The sequence below is a fragment of the Sarcophilus harrisii genome, chromosome 1, assembly GCF_902635505.1.
Source record: "Sarcophilus harrisii chromosome 1, mSarHar1.11, whole genome shotgun sequence".
Taxonomy (NCBI): Eukaryota; Metazoa; Chordata; class Mammalia; order Dasyuromorphia; family Dasyuridae; genus Sarcophilus; species Sarcophilus harrisii.
The window spans coordinates 397,219,802-397,238,309 of NC_045426.1; the positions used below are offsets into that span (position 1 = coordinate 397,219,802).

An 18,508-nucleotide genomic window follows, 5' to 3' on the forward strand; every position below is an offset into this window, starting at 1 on the left:
TTATTAATAAGAACCTGAAACTTCGTTATTGTTGTAGAAAGCTTAAGAGACATTTTTATCCCAACATTGTGTTGACTGGACAGTTATATGTATGCATGGCAAGAGTTTGTAAATTTAGAAATTCCCATAAAAATGCTAGACACTAATGTACAGAAAAATCAAGTTAGTCTATGCTCAAAATAATTTCTAAGATTTAAGAAGAATTTTAAAACATTTATTGACCCAAAGACTTTTTGGTAATTATAATATTCACTTGTGTGTGCAGGCAGGCAAACATCTAAAAAGTACATAGTGATTTAAATCATAGATATCTTATAAGCAAATCCATTATATTGGCTTATCCTTACATTTGACACCAATATGAACATCAGCTTAATTAAAATATCTTCTGGACACATTAACTTTAGTCTCTGGAACAATTATTTTGCTTTATGTCATGAGAAGTTATAAACAATGTTCTTGGCTTTATAATCGTTAAATTTTTACAACAGATCTGAATCACAATCTTGTTAGAAAAACTGTTGAAGCTTGTCAGGACTCAAGAGCTTGGTTGGTTCTAAGATTCCTTAATATATATTTCCCTGTCTTGCTTGACTTTAGCATGACTTTTTCAGTCTCTATTCTAATTCTTTCCATCATTAGGTTCAAAAAAATATATCAGCAGGGAAACAACTGCGTCAAATAACAAAAGACAAAGCAAAATTAGAAAGACAAAAAAAAAAAAAACCCTCCGATTTTATACTGGAAAAAGTGATCAAACTTTATAGTGATCAAATTGTAGATATTAATTATTTACTTATAGATAGCTTGTTAAGAATATATAATTATATGATATAGAAGACTTAGAATATGTTTTCAGGATTCAGAATCAAAACTTAATGTACATCTGGGTTATAGGAACCAAAATTTTCTTATACATATCATTTTCTGATTTAACAAAACATTATTTTGAGGGCACATTATTTTAGGAGCAAAGAGATGGATAGAGCTTTAGGCCAGGGATCAGGAAGATCTCAATTTAAATGCAGTCGCACAGTCTCTTACTAGCTATGTGACCCTGGGCAAGTTACTTAACCCTTTTTTGCCTCAGTTTCCTTTTCTGAAAAATGAGATGGAAGAGGAAATGACAAACTACTCCAATATCTTTGCCAAGAAAATGCCAAATGAAGTCACTAAGCATCTGACACAAATGAACTTTTTTTTTTTTTTTTTTTTTTTTTTTTTTTTTTTTACCAAGAACTCCTTAAGATATTTTCTCTCTTCCATTCATATTTGCCAACCCTTTCTCTCTCTTTTTATTCAACTTGGCTAACATGCAAAATTTTGGCAAACATTTGGTGAATTTGACCTTTGAAGACTAAAAACTAATTTACTTCTTTTAAGGTATATATATATATATATATATATATATATACACACATACACATTGAATTATATCATTCAAGCTGTATTTTAGGAACGTAATTCATTTGACATCCAAATAAACTTAGTATTATTTCTCTAGTACTTTTCTAAATAGTTCATATTACTTTCTTTAATGTATTCTACATTTCAGCTTATGAGCTGAAATGAGTTTTCTTAACTCCATATTTTATTTCCAACCTCCATGCCATTGTATATGTTTTCTCCTTGCTGATGTAACAGAGGACTCTGCTCAGAGCATACAGAGAGGATGTGTAGAAGGGGAACTGATGAGCTTGCTGCAGGAGGTGCATAATACATAATGAAAGAATCTGGCTCCCCCCAAAAATCATATTCTTTCTCTCTCTCTTTTCCCTGTTTCTCTCACTCTTTCTCCCTCTCATTATCCACATCTGAAAATCTTTCTCTTTCCATATTTTATATTAATTACTTTTCTTTTTCATACTCATTCTTTTGGCCAGGTGATTTATCATGATTCACAATTTTGAAATTTTTCAAAGTTATTTTTCCTATAAGATGTCATCATCATAGAATTGTTTTAGTTCGATTCATTTCACTCTGGATCAATTCATCAAGGTCTTCCAAGTTTCATTTGAAATAGTCAATTTTGTCAATTTTATGTCATAATGATTTCATTTATTTACCCCAATTTCTTTTGCCATTCTCGATAAAAGGACACTTCTTCCTTTTGTTTATAATTTTGGCTATCAGAAAAAAAAAAAAAGAGCTGCTATAAATAGTTTCATAATACAGATCTTTTTATTCCAATTGATTTAGTTGGGACATAGACCAAGTAGCAGTATGAATGGGTTCATATGTATACATACAGTTTGGCAATTTTCTAGCCATAGTAAAAAATTGTGTTCCAGAATGACTAGACTAATCATAACTCTACCAGCAATGCACTGCTATATCCGTTCTGCTACACCCTTTCCAACATTTGTCATTTTCCTCTTTTTTTCTCAACTTTCTTAGGTAAAAGTTGATTTAATTCGTATTTCTCTAATTAATGATTTAGGCCATTTTTTCATAGAGTTGTCAACAGTTTAAATTTGATCCTTTAAAAACTATCTTTACATCCTTTAACCATTTAACTATTGGGGAATGGCTCTTATTCATGTACATTTGAAATATTTCTTTACATATCCTGGAAATGAGAGCTTTATCAGGGAAACATTTGGATAAGATTTTTCCCCATTATATTTTCCTTCTAATTTTTGCTACATTGATTTGTTTATGAAAAAAATAAAAACAGCTAATCAAACTTAGCTGTTTTATTTCATGATGATACTAGTTTTAGTCACAAGTCCCTTCCCTTTGAAAAGATGCAAAAATAATTTCTTCCTTGTTTCTCTAATTTGTTGATAATGAGACTTTGTATATCTAAGTTATATATCCATTTGGAGCTTATTTGAAGATGTTAGTTTAAATGCAATTTCTGACTGTTGTTAGTTTGTACTCTCCTAATTACAGTACTACATTTTTGCATCTGTCAAATACTATACTGCTCAATTTGCTTATGTATGTTGTGTATTTAATCTATTCTGTTGATTTCATTTAAAAAAAAACCACCAAATCTTTGTACAGATTTCTGTTTCGTAGTACATTTTGAAATCTATTCCTAACACCCTGCCTTTCTACATTTTTAAAAATTGTTACATTTGAAATTCTTGACCTTTTGCTCTTCTACTTGAAGTGTTTTTTTTTTTTTCTTGTTATAATATATTCTTTTGGGAATTTGATATAGCACTAACTAAATGACTTAGGTAGTTTTTCTTCCATTAATATTATATTGGCTTGAAGTATCCATGATCAATGTTTCTCCAATTATTTGAATCTATTGTTATTTCTTCAAAGAGCTGTATAGTCAGACTCATATTCGTCCCTAGATGAATCTTGAAAGGTATACTTCCAAGTACTTTCTGACTTCTGAAGGTATTTTGAATGGAATTTCTTTTTCTACCCCTTGTTGCTGGATTTTGCTGATTCAAAAGAATGCTATCTCTTCTTGCTGGGTTTTTCTGATTCAAAGGAATGTTAATGATTCATGTGGATTTATCTTATATCCTACAACTTTACTGAAGCCATTATTTTTTTATTTAGTTAATTCTCTACAAGTCTCTAAATACACTATATCATCTATAGAAAAGGATAATTTTGTTTTCTCTTTACCTTTGCTTAATTGCTTATCTTCTTTTTTCTGTCTTATTGTTATAGTCAGCATTTTAGTACTGTTAAATAGCGGCAATAATAATGTATATCCTTACTTTAACCCTGATCTTACTGGAAAAGTCTCCAACTTTTCTTCACTATATTTAATTTTTGCCCTTGCATTTGGATATTAGAAAATGGTTCATTTATTTCTATAGTTTCTAGAGTTTAGTAGAAATCAGTATTAGAGAATATTTTTTAAAACCTTCATCATATACTAATATAAACATATGGTTTGTTATTTATATTTTATACACATTATAAAATATTTATATTAACATGGCTTATATTTATATTATTCCTTATGCTAAACCAACCAATATGTATGCCAACTATGAGCAAACGTATGAAATATTTAAAAACTTTATATTTAAAAATATAAAAAAAATATTTATATGAAATATAAAAATATTTTAAAGAATTATTCTTTTGACCATCTAAAGTGCTACAGTGAACAATCAATAATACATTCTAAAACACGAAGCATAATAAAATGTCCTTATCTTTGCTCCTTATTATCCATTTAGAATTCATTATTTTTTACCCCAAACCTTTCTTGCTTCCCAACTTTTCCTTTTTCTGTCAAAACTACTAGTTATCATCAACCCTGACTCCTCGTATATATACACATCTAATATACTTAATCTGTTGCAAAATTGCATCATTTCTACCTTCTATTCTCCCTCATGCACACCCACATCACTCCATACTTGGACAAATGCAATATAGCCTTCTAGTTGGTTCCCCTGCATGAAGTATCTCCCCTACTCCAGTCTTTCCACCACTCAACTACCAAAGTGATTTTTCTAGAATATAGATCTGACCATGTCATTGATCTCTTCAATAAATTCCAGTTATTTCTATTACTTCCAGGATCAAATATAAAATGCTCCAATTGACTTTTAAAATATTTCATAATTTGTTCCCTTATTCCTTCTTACACTGTACTCCCCTCCTTCTTATACTGTATTCTACAATCCAGCTACATTATCCTACATGCTTGCTGCTCCTCAAACACAACATTCCACTTCTCTCATCTTTTGTCTTTTGATTAGCTGTCTTCTCCAAACTTGGAATGCTCTTTCTCCTTATTTCTAACTCCTCCCTCCCATGACTTTTTCAAGATTAAGTTCAAATTTTACTTTCTGTAATAGGTCTTTCTCAGTTTTTCTCTCTAAGGTGTATTTTCTCTGAGATGACCTATTTACACTCTAAATATTTTGTCTCTTCAGAGGTATATTATGTTTTCCTTCCAATTAGAATGTAAACTCCTTGAGGAACAAAGACCATGTTCTTATTTCTCTTTTTATTCCCAGAATATAACAAAATGTATGGAATTTAGTGTTAAATAATGCATCATCATCATGATGATAGTGTTTTAAAGCCCTTTATGTATGACACATCATTTGATCCTCAAATAATCTCGAGATAAACCGAGGCTAGGAGAAATTAAGTGAATGGTCCATGCTAACAGACTATTAAGTATCTGAGATAGAATCTCAACTCGGTTAGATTCCAAGCCTAGTATACTGCCTTCTACACAACCAAAACCACCAAGCTGCTTCAATATCGAGGACTGACTTCCAGTATTATGTTGAACATAACTTACTTTTTGCTTTAGTTTGTTTTTTACAAGCAAGTTTTCATGAATTTCTAGTTTGCATTATTTTGATGCCATTCCATTTCAAATGCTATATTTGAGATATAGTTTGTATTTGAAATTTCTGAGCTTCCTGTTTTATTAAAAAGTGAAAGCTGAAAATTATGTAGCCTAATAGCCTTCAAATGGCAAAGTTAAATTGTCAGTGAAATTGCATTGAATTAAAAACAATGTTTTTTTTAATCTTTCCCTTCACTTCAGAATTTGAAAATTTTCTTAGTTTCCAAGCCAAAAAATCTATTGTGGAAATCTTAGTGATTTACTTCTACTTCTTCTTCTTCTACTGGTATTCTTCTACTGGTATTCTTCTACTGGTATTCTAATTCACTTTAGATTTTCCCCTCTAGTCAAATATTGAGTAGTTTCTAGAATTAACCAGTACTTGATAAATGCATAACACAAAAATTAACAAGTGAAATTTACCAAAGTGTCTTCTCTGATAGTTATGTATATATCTTCCGTGTACTAACTATTACATCTTCCCAATAGAATATAAGCTCTTTGAGGGCAAAAGAATTATTTCTGTTTTTATTTGCTCTCCCAGTATGTAGCACAGTATCTGGCAAGATGGCTGACTATTAATAAATTCTTATTTTATTGATTTAAAAAACAACAACTTTTTCCTTTCAGATCTTTCTCTCCTGGCTTATTTAAGATCATTGATTACATCAATTCTGAAAGCAATATGAACTATCAGATTGCTGCCTCCTTTTAATGCAGGTCATTTCTGCAGTCCAACAGATAAAATAATGCCAAAATTAGCCAATGATTCAATAAAACTGCTTAGTATGTGACAAAAAAGCTACTGGAAACTATTTGTTAAATGTGGCAAATAAAGTTTAGCTAAGTTTATAAAATGTATTCTTTAATAATTTTCTTTATAGGCAGAGACAAATTCAGTTCCCAAATTAGAAATTTTTGTCTAATTCAAGAGTTGAATAGAAACTTAATTTATATTCTATAGTTATTTAACACTAAAAATAAGAACTTCCTTGACACATCTGTGTTATAATTATAAAAGCCTTCTACCAATGTATATAAGTAACTATGGCAACTTTTAAAATTTCCAGTATAAAAAGATGAAAATGTAATTTTAGAATCAAGTAGAATTTAGTACAGCTATGTGCAAATTATCATTTACAAAGTACTACAATCTTGATTCTGAGATATTTCAATCTAATTAATTTAGTAATATATTATATTACTCACACTTTTTAAATTGGTGATCCAATGCAGTTCCTTGTGGCAGGTTTTTTGATAATTTAACTGAGGTTGATGATTGATTTCTACTGTTTCATATTATGATCCTTTTGTGTCTTTTAACTTTTGGGTACCAGAATTTTGTTTTCTATATTTTAGTTTTCTATATTTTCTATATTATATTTCTATATTATGTCCAATAATAGGCAAAGCTTAATTCTAATGATAAGACAAACAAGGGAAAAAGATCATCCAAGTTAATAAACTGTTTTATGCATAAATGTCAAAAGACAGTTTTCTGACACTCTAGTAATAGTCTGCAAATTATTCTGTGACAATGGCTCCATCACATCTTTGACATTATGCCTCCTGCCCTTCTCTTAAGAAACACCCACTGGAAAGAGGCTTCAAACCTTATGGTACTTGACTGTAGGGGTTATTGTATGCCAATATGAAGAAACAGTCTAAAATGGAAAATGTAGCTGAACTACAACAATATTTTATCCTAATGCACTTCTCAACATTTCAAAATCCCCTTTGACAAAGACAAGCTTTACCACCCAAGAGTGTAAAAGCTTTTCTCTCAGCAGGGGTCTTGCAGCTGTTCACTATTAAAACAACTAAGTGAGAGGGTCCCCTTTAGTAAAAGTCATAAAAAGATTATGATCACATCTTCCATTTGTTTTCTTAAGACAAACAATTAAAATGTAAACATATATATGTAGTCACTATGCAAACATACACACTTGTTGAGTCCAATGACAAAATTATTTGGGATGAGCTATTATTCAATCACAAACATTTTTTAAAGACTAGGTTGAAGAGATGTAATTAAGATAGCTGACTCTTTAAATGCTGTTTTAATGGATAAAAAAATTCCTCAAAAATCTTTAGAAACTTTGAGCAGTCTTGTATACACCTGGGAAAATTAGCAAAATATGGAGAAAAGAATATATGTGATCACAACTGAAGTACAACATTTTAAAGAGTATGTGTTGAGCCTTTTGCAGCAGTGCATTTAAACAAGTATCCCAGCTGTATTTTAATAACGTGATTAGTTAAATGTTTCTGTCAATGAGAATCATCTGACCAAAACAGCACTCCATTTGTCCACAAACTAAAAATCTGTTACCAACTTGCTTTGATAGCTTTTCTTCATTGTAATTACATGCAGTCACTCAAAAAAGGACTTCTTTAAGGATAACCAAGTAATATGCTAAATACAAAGCTATATTTTCCCATCAAAAATATTTCAAACTTGTTCTTTAGTAATTCCATCAATGCACTAATATTAATCAACTGCATATTTTTAAATCTTCCATTAAAAATAATCAGTAACAGGACTGCTATGACCAACCATAACCAGTAATAAAACTCTTTCCAACTTCTAAATGTCATCTGTAAAGAGGTAAACGTTAAATGTACACAAAAAGTACAAGCTGATTGATTTTCAACTTTCTCGTGGGTGTTCATCTTGAAACCTTAACTATAACATTTTGCTGATAGAATTTCAATTTATTTCTGAGGAAAAACAACATTTACAAACTATGCCCACACAAGAAGTCTGTGACTTTATGCATCAAGATCAAAAAAAAATCTAAAAAAGCATTTTTCAAGACACCACCCTTTTTTTCTTCTATATGCAGGCTCTTTCGGCTCACTCCGATTAACAAGGAAGTCTTTCCTTAATATGAAACAGTTGCAGCATTTGCCCTCTGTCCCTTTCCGACAGTGACCCTCAATATGGTTGCTTATTGATGTCTCTACCAAAAGCGCCTACAGCAGGCTCTCTAAAGGCCGAGAGCTCGCTCTCAGCGCCCCCTGCCGGAAATCCTGAGGCCTAACAGTCAATGAAAAGTTTAATTCTCAACTCTATCAGCAGCATCCAGGTAAAACAAATGGTTTTCAGTCTTGGAAAGGATCAGATAACGCTTCCCGCCAAATCCCATCAGAACCTGGGGATTCCAGTACACAAAACTAGCTAGAGAAGGAAGTCTCTGCAAGGGAAAAGAGTTAAAAATCTCATTTAGAAATTGTTTCCCCCTTCTAACTAAATCGTTTTCCAATCCTGCTAGAAAGACAGATTTTAAGATTCCTTTTGAAACTGTATTAGCAGATAGTGTTGGGGAGGGTGGGGGGAGAAGATGAAAAATAAAGTAAATGAAAATTCTTGGACACTGCAAAACTAGTCCCAGAGAAGAATCCCAGGAAGAAAAATGCTCCTTTACCCTATCCCATGTACAAGGGATCCCTTTACTATTTTTAATAAGAACCGTATATTATCATCATCTCGTAGCAGTGTGAACTCTCAACACTTCTCTGCCTCCATTCAGTATAAGATAGCCACCTCCTTGTCCATTTCCTTAGTAGAATTCAAGTCTTTCTACAACCCTTGGATCCCCAACTTAATACGTTTTTCATATTCTCCAGCAGTCTCCTTCAAACAGTCTAAGAAAAGTTATTTCCAGAAGAGGCTAAGGAATCATGAAACTCGGAAGGTTTAAAACCTTTATCTGTCCCTTCTGTGTGTCTTCTTTAACCCCAGCACCTTTTAAGGAAGACTTGCAAAAAGTCAGTGATAATTCGCATTCCCACTGCCCCTGCAAATACCTCTCTTAGTGAGTCTCTTCTTTCCCACTGCCACTGCATTCACTGCCCTCCACCCCTCACACACACACACAGTCAAGACAGACAGACAGAGACAGAGACAGAGACACCTCACTCTCCCCTCTGATTACATGGCACAGGCGGTAAACTAAGTTATAACCAATTGAGTAGCGGAACTGTTGTTCACGGCTGCCAAGAAATCTCAGCACCTCTAGAAGCTCCAATGATGACCCGTTCAACAAGAACCAAGCTCCAGTCTCCTTCCCCAGACTATGCTCAACAACCTGATGCTATTCACATGCCAGAAGCCCATCAACCTCCTCCCCCCATTAAGTACAAGAGATCCTCTTTCTCCCCCCAATCCCTTCGAGCTGGTCAGTAGAGCTGCGGGAACAGGGGAACAGCAACAGGGACAAGGAGAGGAGGAAAGAAAGGGCTCTCACCAGGTGCTGTACCGACTTCTTGCCCAGGTCATCGAACACTTGGAGACGTTCGGTAAGTCCTCTCAGCTCTCCACAAAAGGAAGTCTAACAGAAGAACCCTCGTCTAAGTCCCCTTCCCTCCCCCCACCCGCCCCTCCAAAACGCGAACCCCCCAATGGGGGGCTTGGGGCGCGGGGGACAGCGTCTTGGAATCAGTAGCTGAGTCTATAGTGGGGACGAAGCTCGCACCAAGTTGCCGGCTTGGCCCAGGTGAGATGGGAAAGTTGAGTGATAAATCCAGTTCCGTGGGTGAGCAGCAGGTAGAAAAGAGCTGGTGATCTCCAAATCGCCGGACAGCCCGGAGGAGACGGCACAGTTCCCGAGAGAGGCCGGAGGGAAAGCGACGCTGCAGCAGCGCGAACAGCAGTAGCAAGCCCTGAGCGAGCGTCCTTCCCCCTTTCTCTCGGAGCTGCAGCTGCAGCCGCTGCAGCCCGTGCCCCGCGCGGCTTCCCCGCGGGCCGGTCAACCCCGGCGCCGGCGGCAGCCGCAGCAGCAGTAGCGGCACCAGCTCGGTACCAGTGAGGAGAGCTAGCGCGCGCGCGAAGGAGAGCGGAGCCCGGGAGCGTGAGCCGCGGAGAGGGGTCCCCCTCGCGCTCGCACTCACAGACTCCCTCTCCAGGACTCTCTGGAACTCCAAGCTCTCTCCACTGAGTCCAGCTGTGAGCTAGCTACCCAAACCTCTCCGCCCCCTTCCCCCGCAGCCGCCGCCGCCGCAACCGCCTGCCGCTGCTGCCTCCACCCCCTGCCTCTGGAGCTGCGCAGGGGCGACTCGGCATCGCAGCCGCCGCCTCCTCCTCTTTTTTCTCCTCCTCCTCTCCCTCTTTACCTCCCCCTTTTCCTACTCCCTATCGTCCCTCCTCCTCTCTGAATGAGTGAAACCTGAGAACTTGGACTAGCTCTGAACACCCCATCTCCAGGAGAGACCTGCAGGGGGAGGTTCCCCAAATCACTGCCCTCTCCCAGGCCTGGCCAAGCCGACCCCGCCCCCGACCACGACCATTCCCCTTGTTGGCCCAGAGGCAGACACATCTCAAGTCTCCTTCGCTTCTGGTCCTCCCCCCATATATGAGTTACATTGAGTTTCTTTTTTCCACCTCCTCTGCCACATAAAAATTGTTTCTTTCCCATTTCCCTACCCCGCCTTCTTTTCCCCTTTCCTCCCTCCCCCTCTCTATCGACGTGTCTCTCTTGGGCTATTTTTAGGGGAGTTCCCTATAAAGGTCCCGGGAAAGTGAGGGCCAGACACTAAGACGTGGCACTCTGGCCCCTACAGGCAGCGAAATCTGCAGACATCCACTCCAGGTACAGTAACAGTTACTGTGCAAGGGACGGCGGGGAACGGGGAACTGGTAAGGGATCAGGGCATGTTAGGCAGTAGTTAGAACATGAGGGTGCTCCTGGTACCGTCCTATTTTCATTTTCTTAATTCTTTCTGCCTACTTTTTAACCTCATGCATTTTATGAAATGGAAGTTAAAGACGCATTAAGAGGTGGTAACTTGGGAAGGTCTTGGAGTTAGGGCTTTACTTTTCGAAGTGTAAGCCCCTGAACTTGTACATTTCGGCATTACTGTATTCCTAGTTCTTACAATAATGTAATCAGTTAAATCAAGAACATAAACATGTTAAATGAACATATTTGATAAGAATAAACAGAGGTAATTCAAGTAGATAGTCTCAACTCCAAAGGATAGAAATCAATAATCATACTTTTAAAACCATTTAATACCCTTACCTTTGAAGATTTCCTTGAGTGGGGGGAGTATTTTTTGAACTATCATAAACAACAGATAAACTCAGGTTAAAACTATATAGAAAAAAAATACTTGAAATTCTATCCCATCCCTTTTCTGTGGTGAGTGTGTGTGAGCATGTGGGTAAAGAAGGGTTTTTTTGTTTCTTTTTTACTTTATAAATTGATACATCTTTGTAGTGAAAAGTTCCTTCATTATTTCCTAACAAATATTCTGACATAAGGGCTTTTTCTTTAAGTAAATAGTACATTTATCTACATTTAAACTTGTCACACATAACCTCATCCAAACTTCCAGGATAAAATGTATCTTTATAAAGCAATGTTGTCATTTTAATAGCCTTCTTGAACTATTTCAACTTTTATATCAGTTTCTTCCTACTTCTAATGAAGGTCCACAGTGTTTGTGGTAACTTCAAAAAAAAATCTACATCATGCTATACCATAAACATATATATGCATATATATACTTCATTTATATACATAATATATTTATTTATTCAGCTCTTGAGTTTTTTTCTTGGAACTTGTTCCATTTGGATATGGATAGTCACATAAAGAAGAGATATCAACAAAGCTTGCAGGTAGTTTAATGGTGACAGGGAGTTGGCAGAATTTTGCAAACATTGCCATTCTATACCCCAAGGCTTGAGAGATAGCACACCCAAGGGGAATCTTGCTGGTTTTGGAACATAGTCTCAATTCTCAGTTTAAACTCTGGCTCTATGTGACATTGAGGTCTAAGTTTTCTTGTTTAAAAAATGGAGAAAATAAGAATGATCTCCAAGTTCCCAGCTCCAAAGTGATGGTCTTATGATTGGGAATCTCTATAAATTGTTTACATAGAAGTCTGGTGGGGCTGGAAAAGGAGAAAAGCCAATTTGCTAAATTCCTGTTTTAACTAATTATTATTGTGTTTGAATTCTTTCAGTCATGTTCAACTCTTCATGAGTCCATTTGAGGTTTTTATGGAAAAGATACTGGAGTTGTTGCCATTTCCTTTTCTAGCTCATTTTACATATGAGAAAGTGAGGCCAAAGCAGGTTAAGTGACTTGCCCAGGAACACAAAACTAGCAAAGATCTATTTTTGCTCAATAGGAATCAAACTTGGTTAATTCTGCACTGCAAGAAAAAACTGCTTGCCCCACCCTAGTTATGGCTCTGATAAGAGTTTTTGCTGCTGTTCCTTAGGGGAAGGAATGTGTGTGTGTGTGGCTGGAAAGGGATGAGCTGAGGAAGAAGGAAAATTGAGTAATAAGCATGTTCATATGATAGAGGAAAACCATACTTTCTAGTTTTGATGAAAACATATAAAAACATATATAGCAATCAGCAATGTGACTAAGCCCAACCTTAAAACTACAACTTTTAGAGCCATAATGCTCTATTGGGTTGCACAATTGGGTTAGTAGCAATGACTTTTGAGAGCAAGTTTAAATCCAGTTTTCAGCCCCTATGAAACACTACTTATCTGACTTTGTTCACCTCCATTTATTGAGCACCTCCTTTGTGCCAGTCCCTATGTTAGGTGCCAAAAAAAAAGCAAAAGTAAAAGTCTCCACTCTCAAGAAGCTCTTACAGGAGGCAATATATTCTTAGGTACATACAAAGTATATAGAAGATAATGAAGGCTGGGGAGAAAGAAGTCACTAGCCACTATGAGAATCAGGAAAGGCTTTGTGTAGTAGGTAAAACTTAAGGAAACTAGGAATTCTAAGAGGTTAAGATGAGGAGAGAGTACATTCCAGATTTGGGTTATAGCCAGTTTAAAGTCACAAAGTCCAGAAGTGTTCATGGAAATTAACTTCCCCTTGGATTAACTGGGTAACAGCCTTAGTTTTCTCAACTGAAAAATGAAGAGATTGCATTAGATGGAATGTAAGATCCATTACAGCTCTATATCTATATATACAATAGGCCAACAGATTCCCAATGGAAAAACAGAATTTTTATTAGTGATATTATTTTTCTTTATTTCCTAGAAACAACAAATAGTGGGAAAGCTTTGTGAAAATGATCCTAAACATTTTGCTCAAACCCCAATCATCAATTTTTAATTTTCAGAATACTCTAATTATGACACCCCACCCCCAATGATGGGATTATGTCTCTTATTTAAAAAGGTATTTACTTTTATTAAACTTTTTTTTTACACTTTTACTTTAACACAAGTTTCTCATTTCTTTTCTATCCACTTTCTCCTTTAGTCTTCTAAAGTATTTGATGGAAGGATTACTTGTTCAGAAACAGAAAAGATATTTCAGGAACCCTTCCTTCATCTAGGTTACATTTGTATAGAATTTGATTCTCATAATAACCCTATGAGCGATATAAAACTGTTTGCTTTTTTCTGTGTTATAGAAACTGAGGCTCAGAGAACTAAGGTAATTCCCCCAAAGGAGCATAACTTCTAACTGGCAGCTTTTCTACTTCCAGACCTAATGCTATTTACAAAACACCAGCCTGCTTTTTACAGTGTTATTCTTGATGAAAGGGCCAAAGGGAAGGAAATGTTATATAAGAAATAAGCATAAGGTACAGCTATTTGGTATAATAAATAGAGCACTCATACCTGAAGTCAGGAAGACCTGAGTTCAAAACCAGTCTGAGTTCAAAACTCTTCCTAACTGTGTGACCCTGGGGAATTTAACCCTAAATGCCTCAAGAAAATGAGAAATAAGCATAGATGGCAGCAGAAAGTTCAGAAAGGTAGCAGGAGAAACATGAAGAACATGACTGATCCAGTCAGTGGTCAAGTTATAGTGACTCCATCACTTCAATAGATCTCCAATACTTTTTGCTCCATTCTATTTCAGACCCTGACTTTAACCTACATTGTCTCTCCTAATTGGACTTCTAGTTTATAGTTTCTCCTTGCTCCTAATTATTCTCCAAGTGAGACTAGGGAATGCACTTGTGATTTCATTGACATAGGGAAATCCTGTGTGAAGAAATTCCCTCTAGCAATGAAAGTCCACCCATTCTCTTTAACTTAAAAGTCAGAAAATTACCTAGAGATTTGTTACTGAGTTTTAAATGTTACTGAGAGTTGAATTCAGGTATTCCTGACTCCAAGCTCAGTTCCATAGCATGTGACTTTCCTAAACATCTTTAAAATAATAGCTTCCTCCTTCTGCTTACTCTGTTCTTTTAATATTACATTAGTTTGTGAACTAGACCACTGATTTCATTGGTATGGAAAAATCCTGGATGAAGAAACAATACCAATAATGCCAGCACCATATCTGAAATGTATATTCTTAATGAGTTGCCTAAGGCATTGACAAGTGATATAACTTATCCTGAGTCACTTAGCCACTATGTATCAGAAACAAGACTTGAACCCACGTCTTCCAGCCCCTTAGATTGCTTTATAGCCACTGTGCCACTTTTCCTCTCTTTTTCTACATAGTATCAAAATAAGCTTTCAGAAACACAAATCTGACCAAGTTACTTCCTTGCTCAAGAATCTTCAGTAGCCTGCTGTTATCTTTAAAATAAAATATAAATTTCTCTGTGAGCATTTAAACCCCATCATGCACTAGTTTTATTCTGCTTTTTTTTTCCACTGTGAAAATCACAATACACCTTTTCGTACACTTTATTTTCCAGCCTATTTGGCCCACTTGCAATTAGGCAAACTCAACAATCTCCTACCTCTGAACCTTTATTCAGGTTATCCCCCATTTTTAGAATGTATATCATCCTCCTTTCTCCCACTTAGAATCCCAATGTTCCTTCAAGCATCAGCTCACTTGCCTCCTTTTGTGGGAGACTTTCCCGATCCTCATAATCACCTGCATTCCCCTCCTCAAATTATAGTGTTTATACTTATCTATTTATATTTTGTGAACACTTCCCCCAAAAATGTAAGCTTCTTGAGGACAGAAACTAATTTTTCCTTTGTATCTTCAGAGCCTAACACATTGTCTTCCACATAACAGTTACTTAATTTTTATTGAATTGGATTAAGGCCAATCATACTGGTTAGTTCTAGAGTTCCACTCCTTGAGACTTTTATTACAATTATATAATTATTAGAATCATGGGGCAGCTAGATGGCAAAGTGAAAAAAGTGGCAGGAAAACCAGAGTTTAAATCTGGCTTCAGACACATTTTAGCTGTGTGACACTAGGCAAATCACTTTCACCCTATTTACATTAATTTCCTCATCTATAAAATGAACTGAAGAAGGAAATGGCAAACCAATCCTGTATCATTGCCAAGAAAACCCCAAAAAGGGTCACTAAGAGTTAGTCAGACACCACTGAAATGACTGAACAACAGGAACAAATTACAGTCATACCTATTAAATGGGATTCCTTGAGAATGACTTGGTGTCTTAATACTGTGATGGAAAGAGCATTAACTTTAAAATCAGAAGTCCAAATGCTAGTTCTTCCATTCAGAAGCTATATTATTCTTTAGATCTAAATTCCATAAGCCTTAATTTCCCCAGTTGTAAAAGGGATAAATAAAATTTTACTATCTACTCCAGAAGTGATTGTGAGGATCAAATGTGATACTGTGTGAAAGCATTTTGCAAGCCATGAAACTAAGTGAAGGCTGCTACCAACATAGTCACTGTAGATTCAATTAAAAGAATGGAAAGTAAATTTCAGTTACTAAGCAATACCTCTCTCAAGTGTGTCTCATCTTTCAGTCGCTAAGAGTATGCACTGCTAAAGGGTGTCTTGAGTTCAATGGGTATTCAAAAATACATGTCTGATAGAGTATTACACTTCTTGTGTTTACGTGTTTGGCACTACAGTGGATAATCAATGAATCTATTCCCATAATTCCCTTCAGGTTTGTTCATGTGCCAGACAACCACACAAGAACAAGCATTCACTCCTGTTGCAATGTAAAGCTAGAAGTAGTATTATGCATCTGCTCCTAGTGTGTAGCTATCAGCTTGGAATATTTTAATGGTGTGTCTGATTCAATATCCCAGGAGGTGTGTGTGTGGAACTGTTATGGGTCAAGCAGCTGCAAAGGCAATTGGAGACTGAATAGAAAGCCCTTCAGGGGGTAAGGTATTACGCCCTGAAGTTTTCTTCTCAACATGCAAAAGTCAGAAATTTCATACTTCCTGTAAGTTCATAGCTCTATAGTAGAGCTTCATTCTCCCCAGGGCCTAAATCACTTTCTATAAGAATGTATTTGGTAAATTAAAGAATATATTCATAGAGTCCTGAAGAAGTAATGGCCAACCTAAGCACCAGATGTAATAGTATAGAGTAAACTATGAGGCATTAATGGCTCTCTCTGATAAAAGACATCAACATTTAACTGTATTTTTCAAATAGATTGTGTGTGTGTGTGTGTGTGTGTGTGTGTGTATCTGAGTATTAACATAGAACCATCTTTTGAAGGGAGGAAATTAGGGGAAGAAGGAATTTTAAAGAGTTACTCCTTTTCTGCATTAGATTTTTCTTTCTGAATATACTAGTTCAGGGAGAACATTTAATTTTAAAATGTATATGTGCCTTTAGAGATGTAGAAGGCCTTAGAGGTCACCTCATCTAAACTTTACATTTTTAATACGAGGAAAGAAAGGAGAAATGACTTAAGTGATTTGTCCAGCATAACACAATTAACAAGTAGTGGCTCAAGACTCCAACCTGAGTACTCAGCCTCCAACTAAATCCTTGCTTTCCCCTTTTATATCATACTGCTTCATGGTTAAGAATATTAATTTTTATCTCTTTAAAAAATAAAATTTATAGTGTTTCCAAAATGGACAGTGATAATAACCAATATAATTAAGAGGGAAATATTATACACTTGGTGAAAATGATGAATTCTGGGGAACTGATTCATGTGACTTGAAAAGGCCATCCATTTCCTGATTCACCTTGTTGTTATTGTTTTTTTCCTATGGAGAATGATATTTATTTATCTAGTCTGTGAAATAATTAACCAATTTTTTCTTTTGTATATTCCTTCCTTTTTACTTTCATTTCAGTGATTTTTCTAAACTGACATCTTGGAAGAAAAGTGAAGATGAGATTAGAGTGAAGATCATCACAAGAGAGCAAGCTCCAACCTTGGATCATGATTGACATGAAATAAAAATTTTAATATCTGTGATATTTAAAAAGAAGGAAGGAGATTAGGTTAAAATTATGAAAAACCACAGACTAAAGACTGTGGCCTTTTGCCATTTAATTCTTAATTGGATTTTCCAGTGTACAAGCCGGCAGACACATATCATGCTATGGCAATCCTTGGGTGTTCAATCATTATCCCTTTCATTTTTTTTTATGCTCTTTACTAAGATCAACCTTACTTTTTGTTCATTTATTTGTTTTAATGTAATTTTGTATTTGGGCAATATAATCAGCTGTTTTATACTAGAGTTAATTCATTCAACAAATATTATTAACACTTGCTCTATGAAAGTAATGATACTAGAGTTTTTTATTTAAATATGATCGTGTCCTTAGGAGGCTAGATATTCTAGATATTAGCAAGTCATAGAGATATTTTCCCATGGATTTAGTTTATTTTTTAAAATAGCAGTCTTCATTTTTCTTAAAAATAAAAGTGAAATACTCAAAATAATATTTTATGTAAATATTGTTGACTCTGGTATTTTATGGAAAAACTAAGTAATAGCTGATAGTATTGTATAATTTACTGATATTGAAGGAAGATAATATACCAAAGATGGTATGCAGAAGAAATATGACAAGGCAAAAGCAAATCATGACAGTGAAAACCATTATGTGAAAATGAAGTGTAAAATTAAAATTTTCATTTTCAAAAAATTGACCTCAGTTGCTTTTATTCTTTTTTCACTGTGTATCTATTTAAAACACACATACAATAAAAACCAAGTGTTAAATAGAAGAAAATGTAAGGATCTCATTCAGGGAAAATCAACCTAGAAGCTTTGGTATAAAAAACTATACATAGGATGGAAGTTAGAATTCACTGGTGCCCATCATCTGGGTAATTAGAAATGTTGCATCTCAGTTTCTTTTATGATCCATACAATGTGGTCTCCTCTTAGTTCCACAGAGAATAATTGTCATTCATAGAGCCTACAAAGGGATCCTTTTCCTTTGGGTTCAGCAAGGAATTTGGGTAGATGGTAGTGTAGGGATAGTAAAGGATACCAAGACTAGCAGATGGGAATGCTACATTAGATACCTGTCAATCAAATTA

At 35.4% G+C, this 18,508-nt stretch overlaps 1 protein-coding gene, 1 long non-coding RNA gene and 1 other non-coding gene across 4 annotated transcripts in view; 2 read left to right on the plus strand and 1 right to left on the minus strand.

Moving 5' to 3' along the window:
- SEMA5A (semaphorin 5A) overlaps positions 1 to 10,297 on the minus strand; it is a 600,495-nt gene extending 590,198 nt beyond the window's left edge. The window contains exon 1 of the mRNA XM_031946119.1: positions 9,544 to 10,297. The gene's annotated coding sequence lies outside the window, so the exon portion shown is untranslated. The remainder of the gene's footprint in view (positions 1 to 9,543) is intronic.
- A 236-nt stretch (positions 10,298 to 10,533) lies between these two features.
- Positions 10,534 to 18,110, plus strand: LOC111718994. 2 transcript variants are annotated; one of them, XR_004230894.1, is made up of 3 exons: positions 10,534 to 10,884; positions 13,400 to 13,458; positions 17,304 to 18,110. It is a non-coding gene; the product is annotated as an uncharacterized LOC111718994 (long non-coding RNA). The 2 variants fall into 2 exon arrangements; XR_002769326.2 differs by lacking the exon at positions 13,400 to 13,458 and having other exon boundaries at positions 10,545 to 10,884.
- Positions 17,125 to 17,193, plus strand: LOC111718996. Its single transcript, XR_002769327.1, has one exon. It is a non-coding gene; the product is annotated as a small nucleolar RNA SNORD123 (small nucleolar RNA).
- Positions 18,111 to 18,508: the final 398 nt, after the last annotated feature.